This window comes from Acomys russatus, chromosome 26 (assembly GCF_903995435.1).
Source record: "Acomys russatus chromosome 26, mAcoRus1.1, whole genome shotgun sequence".
Taxonomy (NCBI): Eukaryota; Metazoa; Chordata; class Mammalia; order Rodentia; family Muridae; genus Acomys; species Acomys russatus.
Genome location: NC_067162.1, coordinates 36,358,908 through 36,375,940, shown reverse-complemented (window position 1 = coordinate 36,375,940; position 17,033 = coordinate 36,358,908). Strand labels below are relative to the sequence as shown.

At 44.5% G+C, this 17,033-nt stretch overlaps 1 protein-coding gene across 1 annotated transcript in view; it reads left to right on the top strand.

The window, feature by feature from the left end:
• Positions 1 to 17,033, top strand: part of Cfdp1 (craniofacial development protein 1) — an 82,191-nt gene that overhangs the window by 26,463 nt on the left and 38,695 nt on the right. The gene's annotated exons all lie outside the window — the stretch shown is intronic.

Here is a 17,033-nt window from a genome sequence, read left to right as displayed (position 1 = left end):
GGGGGGTAGGGGGGGAGACAAAACAAAAAAGAAGTAAATAAGAGAAGCCCAAGGCTGTAGGCTCTAAGGAAGTAACCATAGACCACATTACATGGGTACCCCTGACCAGCTAGCAGAGTTCTGGGTAGGCCAGGCTCCTACGGTGCCTTTTCTGACCTTTTAGATGGGGATTGTCACCTCATTAAACATACTCACCTTTGTTGTAACTGGGAAAGTTGTTTTTGTGTTTGTTTTTCTTGTTTTTGAGACAGTGTCTTACTATATAGGTCTAGCTTTGCCTGGAACTAACTGTGTAGCCCAGGCTAGTATCAAAGACACTAAGGTCTGCCTGCCTCTTTCTCCTGAGTATTGGGATTAAAGGTGTGTGTGTCACCATGCCTGGGAAGCAGGAAAGTTTTAGTTTTCTTCCACTAGAAATCTTCCTGGTTTTCCTATCAACTGTATAGGCAAATTTTCATCTTTTTCGTCTGGCTCTGAGTAATGCTGTTGCTGTGGTGTGTCCCATAGGGTGCACTTACTAGAAGCAGAATTTGAGACAAAGGTTTGCATGCAAGTCATTTATGTGAGAAGTGATTCCAATGAGACCAGGAAGGGAGGTGAAAGGAAGAGACCTCTCTCAGACACTGCCAGCTGTCTGTTCTATTACGTGTTAGGTATTGATTGCTGTGGAAGATTCCTGTAAGCAGACTCTTTAAAAAGCAGCGGGGTGATTGGGTATGGGTACCAGACAGTCTCTTTAAATTGACTGAGAGTGACTCCTCCTAAACCTATACAGTCTTGGCACAGACAAGGCTCAGTGTCAGAGAAAAGGGCTGAGAAGACTTTGACTAAAGTCTTTTTTGGTTTGGTTTGGTTTTGGGGACAGGGTTTCTCTGTGTACCCCTGGCTGTCCTGGACTTGTTTTCTAGATCAGGCTGGCCTCGAACTCATAGTTATCCACTTGCCTCTGCCTCCCTGAGTGCTGGGATTAAAGGCTACCACACCTGACTTAAAGTTTGTTAAGAAGGGAGTCCTCCTTGGACTGTGTACAAGAATGCTCTTGAGGTAAAGGTCGGCTGGGAAAAGGAGCTATTGCTGGTGGCTCTTCTAGTGAAATATTTTTCAATAGATTAGTGACCTAATAACTACCTTGCAAAAGGAGGAAAATGAAATCTGTCCACATCAGCTTTGAAGCTATAATGGAGTATACCAGAGTTTAAGAATATGTAAGTATCAGAGTAAAAGTGCATGGATATGGACATTTGTCTGTGTATGGTGCAGAATTATGTCTTGAGTTTCTGATATAGCCCAAGGGGCCCTTCAAGGGTGATCTGCCTGTTTTTCTGACCTGTGACTCAGAAAATGTTTACAGTTATGAATGCTTGAAAGGCCAAAGGAAACCATCTGCTTTGGGGTTGGAGAGTAAACTAATTTTATCAGTGAAGACATTAGAATCTGCAACAGATTCCACATGCATGGAAGGTCTTTTCTAGAGAAGAATTTGTCAGAGTCATTTAATATATAAAAGAAAAGTAGCTTTTCATGGTGGTGCATGCCTGTAATTCCAGCACCCAGGGAGGCAGAAGTAGGCAGATCTCTGAGTTCGAGGCCAGCCTGGTCTACAGAATGAGTCCAGGACAGCCAAGGCTACACAGAGAAACCCTGTCTTGAAAAACCAAAAAGGAAAGAAAAGTAGTACAGTAGAATGTTTTCCACACCACACCACCGCCCCCTTTGGGAACTGCTTCAGTTTATAGAAATTGTGTATTTTCCTTTCCTCTAAACAGATTTAAGCAACACAGGAAAGCCAGTGCAGAAGAGTAAAACATCCTGCCCCACATCTTTCAGTAACAAATAAGGACAGATGCAGAGAGGCCAATGTTTGTAACTGAAAATGCATTTCCTCCACATGTTTAAAATAGCATGCTGCTTAGGCTATAAAAAGCCAGAGTTTGTGTGTCGGGAATGGAGCAAACCCACTTTTAATTAGAGGCCAGAATCAGGCTGTTACATTTGCTAGAGGAAAGCACAATGTGTCCACATTCTCGTGGCTTTATCATGCAAGCCTCCTGATCTCCCTGTTCCTCCGCACACTCAATTCTTGCTGCATCCAGCTTCTACCAGCTGCTGGTTGGCTGGGCTTTAGCCACACGCTCTTTTCTTCCACTCTCACATTTATCCTTGTTATAAGCACCGAATTGTCTTTAGTTTCTTCTTTAAGCTGTACCCTTATAGATTGGGAGCAAACTAAGGCAATAAAATACAGTGTTGAAACCTACTGCTTGCCTGTGTGGTTTTGTCTTGTCTTGCTTCTTGGACACTGAATCTCAGACAACCTCCTGGTGGTGTCAGATTAAGCAGTGTTTGTCCTAAACACAGAAAAGATAGGATTTGTCATAGAGCCATATGAAGATTAAACCTCAAACCAATAAGCTGGATAGATGACTGTAATCCTAGTACCTAGAGATGAGGGCAGCAGGATCTGGGGGTTCAGGCCGAGCCTTGACTACATAGTGAGTGTGGTCCACCCAGACTGCATGAGACTTTGTTACTGAAAACCAACAGCTGTTCCGGTGGCTTATCAGTTGTAGGTGTCTCTGATTGTCCAGGAACCTAATATTTGTGAATAATTTTTGGTTTTGCTTTTTCAAGACAGGGTTTCTCTCTGTAGCATTTGCTGTCCTGAACTCACTTTGTAGACCAGGCTGGCCTTGAACTCACAGAGATCTACCTGCCTCTGCCTTGTGTGCTGGGATTAAAGACATGCACCACTGTGCCCAGCTAATCATTGACTTTTGTTTTTTTGTTTTGTCTTTGTTTTTGTTTTGTTTTGTGGCAGGGTTTCCCTGGGTAGTCTTGGCTGTCCTGGACTCCCTTTGTAGACCATACTGGCCTCAAACTCACAGAAATCCACCTGCCTCTGCCTCCTGAGTGCTGGGATTAAAGACATGCGTCACCATCGCCCGGCTTGGTTTTGGTTTTCAAGACAGGGTTTCTCTATGTAGCAGAGCCCTGGCTGTCCTGAAACTAGTTCTGTAGACCAGGCTGGCTTCAAACTCAACAGAGATCTGCCTGTCTCTGCCTCCTGAGTACTGGGATTAGAGGTGTACGCCACTACACCCAGCCTCCTTACGGATTTTTTTTTTAAGATTTATTTATTTATGTACATGAGTGCTCTATTTGCATGTATGCTTGTATGACAGAAGAAGGCATCAGATCTCATTATAGATGGCTGTGAGCCACCATGTGGTTACTGGGAATTGAACTCAGGACCTCCAGAAGAACAGTCAGTGCACTTAACCTCTGAGCCATCTCTCCAGCCCCTTAGGTACTTTTGTTTTTGTTTTGTTTTGTTTTTTGAGACAGGGTTTTTCTGTGTAGTCTTGGCTGTCCTCGCCTCACTTTGTAGACCAGACTGGCCTCAAAACTCACAGAGATCCGCTTACCTCTGCTTCCCAAGTGCTGGGATTACAGGCATGTGCCACCACGCCCGGCCCTCTTAAGGTACTTTTAACTATTGTAAAAATAAACCTTTAGCTGTGTGTGGTGGCTTGAGTGTTTAATCCCTGAATTTGGGAAGCAGAGGCAAGAAGATAGATGCAAGTTTGATGCCAGCTCGATGCACATAACAAGTTCTAGGCAATCCAGGGATATTAGCAAACCCTGTCTTTAAAAAATAACATAACAAGCCAGGCGTGGTGGCGCACGCCTTTAATCCCAGCACTTGGGAGGCAGAGGCAGGCGGATCTCTGTGAGTTCAGAGCCAGCCTGGTCCACAAAATGAGTCCTGCACAGCCAGGGCTCCACAGAGAAACCCTATCTCGAAAAACTAAAAATAACAATAACAACAAAAGAATCTGTATGTGAAATCTTCAAAAACAATAAAATTCAGGAGCTGGAGAGGTGTCTGTATTATAGACCATTTTTGTTGTATGCTTACAGTCTCAATTTTACCACACAGAATGCTCTCCGTGTGAAAAATTGTGAAGTATTTTAGATCCTTTTGGCATGTACAGAAGAGGTGCCTGAAGTGACCACACTCACAGAGTTTACTCAGGTTCATGGTGGGAATAAATCTGTAAACAAGGAGGCAAAGACCTTCATTTAGAGAGCATTGCGGTAGATACTCTAGGATGCCGTCAGGTCTCCTGGTTAGCTACAGCAGTGGTCATGGAGCATGCACTAGAGGGCAGAGTTCATCCTAGGAAAGCAGGCTCTCAGGGGCATGGACACCCTAACACTGTCTGGTGCTGTACATTTTCCTTTGTCTAATTAGATTAGTCTTTGATAACAGATTTCTTTGTTCTGTGCAGTACCTAGATATATTAAATGACAATTGGTTTTATTTTCAATTATACTTTGTTCAGTAAATGATTTTTTCCTCTCATTTTTATAATACAAAGTTTTACTTGCAGAGACTTTTTGTTGATAATTACAAAGAAAAATGTGCTAACAGATGGCACAGCCGCTAATGGTGCTTGATGAGAGAGCCGACTGCCACAGGTTGTCCAGTGGTCTCTACACACATAATGTGACACTCGTGATCGTCTCACTCTCTCCAACAAAATAAATAAATATAAAAAAAGGTTAAAGACCTTGAATTTTATAAAGAGAGCAGTTGTGAGCCACTTTAGGGACTGCATTATAATAGTGACCCTTTAACAGTGTTGTGTGCTGCCCATCGTAGGCATTTTTGTGTGGAAGTTACCATTCTCATCTGCTCTGGTGTTGGTGAAAAAAGCTGTCCATTTGGAGCATGGCAATCAGTGAGTCCTGTGTTCTGCCCAAGATTCTGATAGAAGAATCTTGGGACTACTTCATGGATGGTTATTATATAGCAAGATTCACGTTGTATTAAAATTTTAATTTCAGTTGTGGGATTTGCTTACAGGAGAGGCAAAAAGGCTGTGTTCTGCTTGGTTGGGGATTGAAAATCAGGCAATTCTGAAGTATTTGCTGTATGGTCCTAGGTTCTTGCCAAAGCCCTACTGTTGTAAATGCAAGATGAACTAATTTAAAACTTCGAAAACACATGAGCTAGAAAAACCTAAAGAGACAGAAAGGGTGAGACGATGACAGACTCTAATCAAGTACCTGTCTTTTGTCCTTATAAGCCTGATTGTCTAAAGACCATAAAAGCACACTTTAAAAAAAAAATGTATTTATTATATATACAGTGTTCTTCCTGCATGTACACCTGCACACCAGAAGAGGGCATCAGATCACATTATAGATGCTTGTGAGGCGCCATGGGGTTGCTGGGAATTGAACTCAGGACCTCTGGAAGAGCAGACAGTGCTCTTAACCACTGAGCCATCTCTCCAGCCCCTTAAAAAGCACACTTTGATTATTAGCTATACTTGAACATGACACCCTTTCAGCAGCAGTTGCTGACTTGAGGAAGAGTGGAAAGCCTGTGTCTTGCATGCCTTCTGTTTTAAATTGAGAGCCTTTCCTTCACTCCAGCTGTTTGAAAAGTGTAGAGGAAGAAAAGAGTTTTCCCCAGAGCCAGAGGTTGGAGGAAAGTCTCTTTTACTATGGTAACTATTGGCACAGTGGTGTGCACCTGTCATCCCAAGATCATACAAACTCAAAGCCCCTCACTCCCTTCTCGTGGGCCCTTTGTAGTGAGCCCTGATGTTAAGTAGCTCAAAAGCCTCTTTCCAACCCAGCAGTTCACCTACACAGCCCTACTGTGTGCTCAGGGCCAAGGGAGTGAGTGTACTGGCACACTGTGCTCCTCCTCATGTGGGCCCAAACCTCCAAGTCCTTCATCCTCTCTGTCCCAGCCCTGTACCCAATCAATCAGTTCTTTTAACTCTTTTTTCCCCCCTGAGACAGAGTTTCTCTGTGTAACCTTGGCTGTCCTGACTTGCTTTGTAGACCAGGCTGGCCTTGAACTCACAGCGGTCCGCCTGCCTCTGCCTACCGAGTGCTGGGATTAAAGGCGTGCGCCACCACGCCCGGCCGGTTTTTTAATTTTTAATAGTCTCTAAATACACCTTTTATCCCTTCCCTCCCCCCCTTCTGCCACATAGTGGCCCGTTTCATCTCCACTTTCTATAACCGTTTTGTCTGTGCCTTACTTTTTGAAACATGTCTTTAGAATATTCTAAAGTCTCCCCAAAGGCTTAAGCTGTTGTAATCATTTCCTAAGTTTACTTAAAACCCACAGTCTCTCTTCCTGTATCCACCCAACATGCCACTACTGGGAGAATTAGTCAGTGGGTCAGCTCACATCATACTGCTTGCCCAAAATTTACCCTTATTGCTTCCTGTTGAGTTCTTAGCCCAATGCTATTGAATTACATTCTTTGTCTCTGGTCAGCTTTTCTTTTCTTCTAAGTTACTGTTTGGTAGCCAAACGGTAGCCATTTCTTTCTACCTATATTATTGTCTTTCAGCTTTGGTCTAGCTTGTGTTTTGTTTCTTGTTTGTTTGTTTGTTTGCTTGTTTGTTTGAAACAGGGTTTCCCTGTGTAGCCTTGGCTGTCCTGGACTCACTTTGTAAACAGGCTGGCCTCGAACTCACAGCAATCCACCTGCCTCTCTGCCTCCTGAATGCTGCGTGTTTTGTTTAAGTCTGAGATTTGATGACCTTTTTTTTTTTTTTTTTTAAATATTTCTTTATTATGTATACAGTGCTCTGCTTGCATGCACACTTGCAGGCCAGAAGAGGGCAGCAGATCTCTTTGTGGATGGTTGTGAGCCACCATGTGGTTGCTGGGGATTGAACTCAGGACCTCTGGAAGGGCAGTCGGTGTTCTTAACCGCTGAGCCATCTCTCCAGCCCGATTTGATGACTTTTATTTGGCCTGGAAAGTTCTCTGGCATTCTGACTACTACATCTTTTGCATTCTGTTTCCTGGAACTCATTTGTAGGCCAGGCTGGCCTGGAAGTCAGAGATCCGCCTGCATCTGCCTCCCGAACATTGGGACTAAAGGTGTGCGCCACCATGCCTGGCTTAATTATGTATTTTTATTCTATGTGTATTGGTGTTTAGCTTGCATGTATGTCTGTCTGTGTGAGGGTGTCAGATCTTGGAGTTACAGGCACTTGTGAGCCACCCCACCCCCACCCCTGTCGGGGCTGAGAATTGAACTCAGGTCCTTTGAAGAGCAGTCAATGGTTTTTTGAGGGTTTTTGGGGGGATTTTGCTTTGTTTTTTGAGACAGGGTTTCTCTGTATAGCCTTGACTGTCCTGGACTCACTTGTAGATCAGGCTGGCCTCGAACCTACAGAGGTCTGCATGCCTCTGCCTCCCAAGTGCTGGGATTAAAGGCGTGCGCCACCATCACTCAGCCACAGTCAGTGCTCTGAACCGCTGAACCATCTCTCCAGTCCCTGGGATCTTATTCTTAAAGTCTTGTTTTCTGTATGTTATCATTTTAAGTATATTTCCTTTGTAACCTGTAGCTGGGGTTCTTTACTGGAAGCAGGCTCTTGGGTTACGAAGCTATTCTGTTTGTTCTCTTATTATGATGCTCTTTTAAGGCCAGGGGTTAACCTGTGTTTTTCAAATGAGTATAAATTTATATCTCTTTGATGCCCTGGTTTGAGCTTTGGCTTAGGCTGATTTGGATGTAAGTTTGTGGTTTGGGACCCCTGGAACACTGAGGGACTGTGGTTAGGATCATACTCTTGAAACCCCAGTTCCCAATTCATATGAGTGGCTGACTCCTATCTTAATTCTCAGAAGACATAACCCGAGGCAAGCCTACAGCCCGAACAGAGACGAGCTCTCCGGCTGCTCCTGTAACACGGGCTGAGTGTTTTACCCGAGTCCACTGTTCCACTTAAGACACTGGTCTTAAGTTCTCACTTTCTGGCTCTGTAATACCAAGACCAGTCCTGTTTTGATTGGGTTTACAAAACCCAGGCCCGGAAGTTATTAAAACCCACTCCCAGCCCTCTCGGTAATTCTGTCAGGTCATGCGTACTATTGTGGCTTTTCACTTCCTCCTGTAAGTCTAGTGGTTCCCTTTTTTGTGTGTGTGAGAGAGTTTTTAAAATAGTGAAATACTTTGTATACTACTTCTAGGTCATTATGTAGCAAATGTTTAGCATTTAAACATTCATCACAGATGCCTTGTGGCTTTTTCCCTCCATGTTTCTAAGTGTCTTAGGTTTCTGTTGTTGCGATGATGAATAATATTATGACCAAAAAACACCTTGGGGAGGAAAGGGTTAATTTGCTTATACTGCTGCATCACTGTCCATCATGGACAGCAGTCAGGAAAGGAACTCATGGCAGGAACCTGGAGGCAGGAGCTGAACTGCCTGCGGGCTTGCTCTCCATGGCTTTCTCAGCTTTCTTAGCTTTCTTGTTCAGGAGTGGCTCTATCCACAGTGGTATGGGCCCTCTCACACCAATAAAAACTAGCCAGCACACCGAACAGTCTGTGTGTGGGTGTGTGTGTGGGTGTGTGGGTGTGTTCATACATACGTACATTCATTCATGATCTTCTGCAAAATGTTTACAAAAGAGCAGTAGGTAAACTTTGATCCCTGGAGACTTATCCTCTTAATGCTAGTCAGCAGCGGTTTGGTTTGGGTGCCATAGCTTGTATCCAGCACATAACTAAGTCTGAAAGTTTTCAATGCCAGCAGTGTGACTGGAAAGACACTTCAGCGCAATCACACAAGCTTCAAGCGCAGACATGTAGGGCGTCTTCACTTGTCCCACAGGCCTATTTGCAGTTCCTGCTATTTCCCTTCTTTCGTGTCGCCTTGTCTCCCTGTTGAAGTGTTGTTTCCACAGTAACATTTCACAGTGCACATCCTTTTGGGATGTGCTGAAGCCCCGCCATGAGCCTGGTAGCCTTGTTTCCTGGTCAGGAAACACATGGTGTTCCATCAGCCTTTCCTGCGCTCAACTCAGGCTGCCTTGTGGACAGCAGGAAAGCCCTTAAGTTGTTCCAGATTGCAGTGTGCGCCCCGTTACCAAAGTGTCTGGTCTGTAATGGTGGCAGTGAACAAAGTTGTTTGGTGGTATTCTGCCAGTTGGAATGATGCTGTGTGTATCGCTAAGGCACCGGAGGATAAATAGCTGTAGCTGTGGGGAGCGCTCTTACTGCTTCTGGGAAGCTGTGCGGAGGAGGCGAGAGTGGACGCACAGCTTCTTTTAGTTTGTTTTGTTTTTCAAAACATGGTCTTACTATGTAGCCCAGGCTGGCCTCCAACTCACAGAGAGAGATCCACCTGCCTCAGCCTCCTGAGTGCTGGGATTAAAGGAGTGTGCCACCTCACTTGGAGAGGCGTAACTCCTGCGCCTCTGGTTTCCTTTTCAGTTCAAACATGCTGAGTAGGTTCCTGTTGTGTCCTTTCAGAACTCAGCTGACTAGATTGTCCCCATGCTGTTTCCGTATCTTCTCTCATACTTCATTTCTCTCTGCTCACTTGCTTCTCCCCTCCCTCCCTCCCTTCTTTCTTTCTTTCTTTTTTTTTTTTTTTTTTTTTTTTTTTGCTACCTTACCAGCAATCTGATATTTGGGCATTCATTGAAAATGAGATTTCAGAACGACAAGCATGCCGTCTTAGTTGTGGTTAGTGTGTTAACATAACTTATGATTCACTGACCAGGAAACAGAGGAAGCTGTGTGGGCTCGTGTCACCGTGTGGTAACAGTGATGGAGAGCACCTGAGCCAGAATCCTGCGTTCTCTGCTCTTCATCTCGAACTTTATTCATTGTGGATTTGGCAGCATCTGTCCAGTTGTCCAGTGTTGCTTTTTTGGTCTCATAGCATGTAGCTTTCAAGACAGGAAGTAGGTTAGTTATTACAGGGACCCATAACTGTTGAGCTCAGTGAGTTTTGACAATTAGCTCCAAATTGCATGTTTTATGCCGATATTCCAGAAAGTTTCTTCATACGTCTTCCTGTTTGCCTGCACCTCTGTCTGGCAACTGTTGCTTTTATTTTGCTAGGTTCTCCCTATTTCAGAACCTCATGTAAATAAGTCATACATTGTTTTGCTTTTTGTTCCTGGCTTCTTTGACTCCTGTTTTTGAAATTCGTCCTGATATGTGTCTTATCTCCGTTGTATAACTGTAGCAGCCTGCCCGTCCATCCTGCCATCCAGCCATTGGTGGGCTGGCTTATGTGGTGTTGTGTTTTTGTTTTTAAATTGCTCTCAAATTGCCTGCGTATATACACTGTGGAAGTCAGGAGACAGCTTTAGGAATTTAGTTCTGTCCTTCTACCCTGTGGGTTCCAGGGATGGATCTCAGATCACCAGGCTTACTGGAGAGTGCCTTTGCCCACTGAACCATCTCGCCAGCCCATGGTTATTTTTGGGGTGGCGGATATGGAGGTGTGGGGAGGTTGTCTTATGCATTCTGGCTGGTCTTGACTTGCCCTTACGCTCCTAATCTTTGTGATTCCCCCTGGGGTTCTAGGCGTGCATTACCACACTCAGTTTCCCAGTCCGCTGTAGTTAAACGGTTTTACCTCCTTTGGATAAATGTTTAGCAATGGGAATGCCAAGTCAGGGTAGAAGTGTATAATGTTACAACAAACTGCAAACAATTCTCCGGGATAGTTATCCTATTTTATTTTCCTGCCATTGGCCCGTGAGAGCTCTGACTGGCCCTTCTCCTCTATACATTTGGTGTGGTCAGTCTTTTATTTCAGTAAGTATGAAATGGTATTTCCTGGCATTTTAGCTGACATTGTACTGATAGTGTCTTTTCACATGACTATTTGTCATGTATACATATTTGTAAAGTGTGTCTTCTAGTCTTACTCATCTTTTTTATTTAATGTTTTATTTTAAAAACATTATTAAATGTTAGTGTTATTTTATTTCATGTGTATGAGTATTTTCCTCCATGTATGTATGTGTACCATGTGAGTGCCTGGTATCCCTAGAGGTCAGAAGAGGGGGTCAGGTCCCTTGGAACTAGAGTTACAGATAGTTGTAGGCTACCATAGTTCATGCCTCTGCTGTCTGATACAGTGTCTCTAAGCCACATGTGGCTGGGGAGCACTGGCAAGTGGTTAGTCTCAAAGAAAGATACTGGAAGTATAACTTACTGAAGTTTGAAGAATTACTATTGAAGCAAATAAGCAAATCTCAATGTTTATAGCAATGATATTATTGATATAACATTTTAAATGTATTAGATTAAGTAAACAATTAAAAATAAGGTTGTTACTTTAGCATGGCTACTGTAGAATTTTAAGTTACATTTCTATTGGACCTATCTGTTCTAGACCTTCTATGGTGGGTTTTTGTTTGTTTGTTTTTGTTTTGGGTTTTCGAGACAGGGTTTCTCTGTGTAGCTTTGGCTGTTCTAGACTAGCTTTGTAGACTAGGCTGGCCTAGAACTCACAGTGATCCGCCTGCCTCTGTGTCTGGGTGCTGGGATTAAAGGCACGTGCCACCATGTCTGGCCCTCTATGGTGGTTTTAATAGGTGTGGCCCCCCATAGACTCATGTGTCTGAGTGCTTGGGACTTGGGGAGTGGCACTCTTAGGGGGTATCGCCTTATTGGAGGAGGTGTGGCCTTGTTAGAGGAAGTGTTACTGTGAAGGCAGGCTTTGAGGTCTCCTACGTTCAAGCTATGCCCAGTGTGGCACACAGTCCCCTTCTGCGGACTGGGAATCAAGATGTAGAACTCTCTTCAGCTCCTTCTCCAGCACCATGTCTGCCTGGATGCTGCCATGTTTCCCACCACGAGAATGGACTAAACCTCTGAAGTGTAAGCCAGCCCCAACTTTCCTTTGTAAGAGTTGCAGTGGTCACGGTGTCTCTTCACAGCAATGAAACCCTACCTAAGATACCGTCCTATAAGCAGTAATAAAGAGATATCTGTATGAATTGTGAATTATTTTTATTTCTCCTGCATATTAAAGAAGCCAACCAGCCATTTTATGCAGAGAAAGACCCAGTGGAGATTGACTATGTAAGGATAAGCAAGAATGGATGAGGTGAGGGCGTGCTTAGTGTCTCCAGCCTCTCCCTACTGGATTAAGTCTTGTGCTAGAGAAAACTGAAGTACTCCGAGGAACTTGCATTGTTTCTCTCTCCTCTGTTCACCTCGTTTATAGCCTTGTCTGGGTTGCCCTCTGGCCCCTTCAAGTGTCGTGTCCATTAGGTAGTGTTTTTAATTGTTGTCTGAGAGAGGTGCAGTCCAAACAAGTCGGTAGATTACCGTGTTCTGCACTTAACGATTGCTTCTCTCTGGACTCTCCCATCATAGAAATGTATTTGATCTTGCTGTTCCATCACGTAAGTTACTGCTTTCTGACTTGTAAGCTCTTTATGGGATCAGAGTAACTACACACATTGAAACATTGAATATTTAAATTGGTGTGAAAAAACAACGCAACAGTCTCCACCTTAAAATTCCATTTATGGCAGGGCATAAAGTCTCCCAGCACTTGGGAGTCAGAGGCAGGGGGAGTCCCTGAGTTCGAGCCCAGCCTACTCTATAAAACAAGTTTCAGGACAGAGAAACCCTGTCTTGGTGGAAAACAAAACAAAAAGCAAACAACAACAACAACCCTATATTTATGGAGCTAGGCAGTGATGACACACACCGTTAATTCCAGGACTTCGGAGACAGAGGCAGGTGGATCTCTGAATTTGAAGCCAGCCTGGTCTACAGAATGAGTTCCAGGACAGCAAGAGCTACACAGAGACGCCATGTCTCAAAAGAACCCAAACAAACAAACAAAACCTTTGTACGTGTGGCCAGATAATGCACAGCACTATGTGGCTATAGGTGAGCAGTGGGCTTCCTTCTCAGCACCTGCTCAGACACACTCATAAATACCACCAAGTGAGGCTGTAGAAGACCAATGTTTAGCAGCATTAAAAGTAAACAATTTATTATCTCTGTGTTAGCGCGAGATACAGTGTACACATATGCATGTCTGGAGGTCAGCGCGACTTGGGGAAGTCACTTTTTCCTTCCACTTTTACTTGGGGCTCACACTTAGGTTGCCAGGCTTCTGTGGCACATGCTTTACACCCACTGAGCCATCTTGCCGGCCTTTGTTGGTTTGTTTTTATTTGAGGTAGGGTCTCACTATATAGACCAGGCTGTCCTCTCACTCACAGAGGTGCATCTATCTCTGCCTCCCAAGTGCTGGGATTAAAGGTGTGCATCACCATGCTCACTTTTTTGTTTTGTTTCAATTTTTTGTTTATTTATTTTTGTTTTTTCAAAGCAGAGTTTCTCTGTGTAACAACCCTGGCTTGTCCTAGACTCTCTTTGTAGACCAGGCTGGCCTTGAACTCACAAAGATACGCCTGCCTCTGCCTCCCAAGTGCTGGGATTACAGGTGTGGGACACCTTGCCCTGGCTACTGGAGTCCTTTTTGCCCTTTGTTGGGCATCACATGATCCCAGCCTTTGTTCCTGTTTTTTTGCACAGGTCCCAGATGAGCCGTTAATCATGGAAAGCACCTTCTCTGCTCAGACTTCCAGGTGTGAAGTCTTTCTTCTGTTTTAAAGATTCTATGTTCATTGGGGCAGCGGGTGATGTGGTTTTTCCTAAATGAACACAGTGAGCATCTTCCTTCCTTCCTTCCTTCTTTCCTTCCTTCTTTCCTTCCTTCCTTGGCTTTGTCAAACCTGACCTCAGGGCAGAATGCAGAGCATTGTTCCAAACGCTTTCTTATGCCTACATGCCTGATGCTCTGTGTCCTTGTGTCTCTTGAGGATTCCAGAGGTGAGTGGCTGGATATCAGAGCCAGCGGTTTGTTCATAAACTGCAAGGCTGTCCGTTGCCCCAACATCTGCAGCTGCCATAGTAACAGAATCTCAGCTGCACCTTTTGCCAAAGCCTTTGAGGACCACTGAGCCCCTGCCCTCACCTCTGGTTCCATGTATTATTATTACTTAATAGAACAATTGGCGCTTATTGTATATAAAACAGCCCTGTGGAACAGAAGTTTTGCTGTCAGAGTAAATGGGGTTTATGCATAGTGACTAGGCCTGCAATCCCAGTTCTCAGGAGGCCACTCAGTGGAGAATTGCCCTGAGTTTGAGGGCAGCCTCATACACACACACACACACACACACACACACACACACACACAAACAAAAGTATAAAGGTCAACAGCAAACTACAGTTTCATCGTAAGTGGTTCTTTTCCTTTTGACAAGACAGCACTAAACACTTTGCTTGTAAGTGAAGAAAGCAACAAATGAAGAGTTATGGAAGGTGTACAGGCTCACGGCTTGTGCTGCGGGCGAGGATGTGCTTGGTTATTGTTCTGCACATTTGCACACTTTAAAAACTATACTGAGTGTATTTTTTTCTTGCTTGCTTATTTGGGGGAAGGGATGACGGTGTTTGTCTGTGTAGCCCTGCCTCTCCTAGACTCGTTTTGTAGTCCAGGCTGGCCTCAAACTTACAGAGGTAAGCCTGCCTCTGCCTCCCAGGTACTGGAATTAAAGGCATGCGCCACCACGTCCTGCTCTGCCTATTTTCTAAACCAAAACCCAAGCCTGCTCTAAAGTGCTTTTTCCCATCCTGGGCTTGTGCCCAGGCCTCACACATGCTAGGCAAGTACTTTACTGCTCATCTACATCCACAGCCGCCTTCTTTATTTATACTGTGGAACATCGTCTCACTACACTGAGCCCAGGCTGACTTCACACTGAAGATGCACCTGCCTTAGCTCTCTGGAAGCTGAGGTTACAGGCTTGCAGATCTGCACCTGGCCCAACTAGATCTTTACATGTTAACTTATTTCTCAAGCACTTTAACATAATAAAAAACAAATCATCTGGGTGGGTGGGATAGTGTACACTTGCAATCCGAGCACTCTGGAGGGTGAGACAAGAAGCTCATACATTTTAGGCCAGCTTGGGCTACTTCATAAGATCGTGTCTCAAAAACCTTGTTTGTTAATTTTTTGCTTTTCAGGACAGGGTTTCTCTGTATAGCCCTGGCTATAAAAGCATGTGCCACCAGCACGGCTTCAAAAACTATTTTCTTGTTGGTTTGTTTTTTCTAGACAGAGTTTCTTTCTGTAGCCCTGGCTGTCCTGGATCCATCTGCCTCTGCCTCCCAAGTGCTGGAATTAAAGGCATGCACTACCACACTGGGTTCAAAAACTATTTTTTAAAGGCTGGTTATGTAGCTTAGTGTTAGAATGATGTTAGCTGTGCCTGCAGGACGGGAAGCTGACTCTTCAGAATCGAAGTGCGCCGTTCAAAGTTGTCTTCTAAGGTATTTCAGCGAATTACTGCTGCCAGCACTTCTAACGCTGTAGCCTGGTCCTGTCTCTACCAAAGCAATGTGCCACGGGCTCTGTTGATCCTTGGCCTGTGTGGAGACTTGCTGTTTAGTATGAAGTATTCTTTCTTCTTAATGGGATTGTTTGTTTTTGAGACTGAGTCTTGCTGTATATCCTGAGCTTTCCTTGAACTCGGATCTGTAACCTACACTGGCCCGGAATTGATGGTAGTCCTCCTGCCTCAGCCTCACTACTGCTGGGATTACAGTCACAAAGCACCACACACACCCTGAAAGCGTCTCTTGCCTCAACGCCTGCAGGATAGAGGGGTGGGAACAGGAGCCAGCAGTCCCCAGCCAGGACTGTCCCATCAGACTGCTGGCACCGACTGAAGTTTATATAATGTAAGAACCCGTATATGTTTGATCTAAACAGAAGCACCTCAGGGAACCAGTTATTTCTTTGAATTCTTGGGCTTTCCTGTGCTTCTTGTACGGATGGAAATTGTGGTCAAGATAGGCTTTTTTACGTGGTTTACTTACACCATGCTTCCAGCCCATGTCATGGCTGCATGCTGTGGGATAGGAGGAGGAAGAGAACAAAGAATTAACAAAGGTTCTGAAAACAAATATAAGGAAACTGGAACTGAAGAGGAAACAGCGTTGAGAAATTCTAAAAGAAACCAAACAAAGCAGAGAGCAAGCCCTGTATTCAAAGTTGTTCCTGGTGTGTTTATGGAGGTGCAGGTGCCTGGTAGGCCCATTGTGTATTATGAAAACAAAACGGTTTTCATTTTTGGAGCCTTTTTAAAAAAGATTTATTTATTTACTAACTTACTTATGTATACAGTGCTCTGCCTGCATGTATGCCTGCCTGCCAGAAGAGAGGCCCCAATCTCATTATAGATGGTTGTGAGCCACCATGTGCTTTTTAGGAATTGAACTCAGAACCTTTAGGAAAACAGACAGTGCTCTTAACCTCTAAGCCATCTCTCCAGCCCCATTTGTGGGGCCTTTTAAAAAATTATCCCTAGCCAGACTCCGTGCCACGTGCCTTTGATCCCAGCACTCAAGATGCAGAGGCAAGCAGATCTCTCTGAGTTCGAGGCCAGCTTGAACTAGCACATAGTGAATTCCAGGACAGCCAGGGCTATGTAGAGAGTCTTTGTCTCAAAAAAGAAAGAAGAAAAGGTTACCACTTTCTAAAGTTTTGTAATATCAGACCTGACATTTGTTTTTTGGTGGTGGTGGTGGTGATGGTGGTGGTGGTGGTGATGGTTTGTTTTTTTCTTTTTTCTTTTGGTTTTTCCGGACGGGGTTTCTCTGTGTAACCTTAGCTGTCCTGGACTCACTTTGTAGACCAGGCTGGCCTCTAACTCACAGCGATCTGCCTGCCTCTGCCTCCTGATGCTGGGATTACAGGCGTGCGCCACTGCGCCTGGCTTTTTTTAACGTGTGGTTTTTAAATGTGATTTTTAGTTCTCCTGTCCCAAAGAAGCAAGTTCCATGATATTTACAGCACTGTCATCTGGCCACTAATATTGGTGGCTGTTTATAGAGATGTGAGCTGTAGATTACATCCAGCACTTCACCTCTGACAGTTTGCTTTACCTGGCAGGGTCAGGTGGAAGTGTGTGCAAGGCCATGTTGACATAGGGAGGCTGTAAACTTAGGAAGTGAGAATCGGTCTGTTTGCTTCTGTATCAGTAGCACCTAGGACAGTTCTGTTCTTTTCTTCCTTCCTTCCTTCCTTTCTTTTTTTTAGCAGGGTCTGTCTTTGTAGTCCTGGCTGTTATGGGGCTTGCTGTGTAGACCAGGCTGGCTGCAAGCTCACAGAGGTCTGCCTGCCTCTGCCTCCTG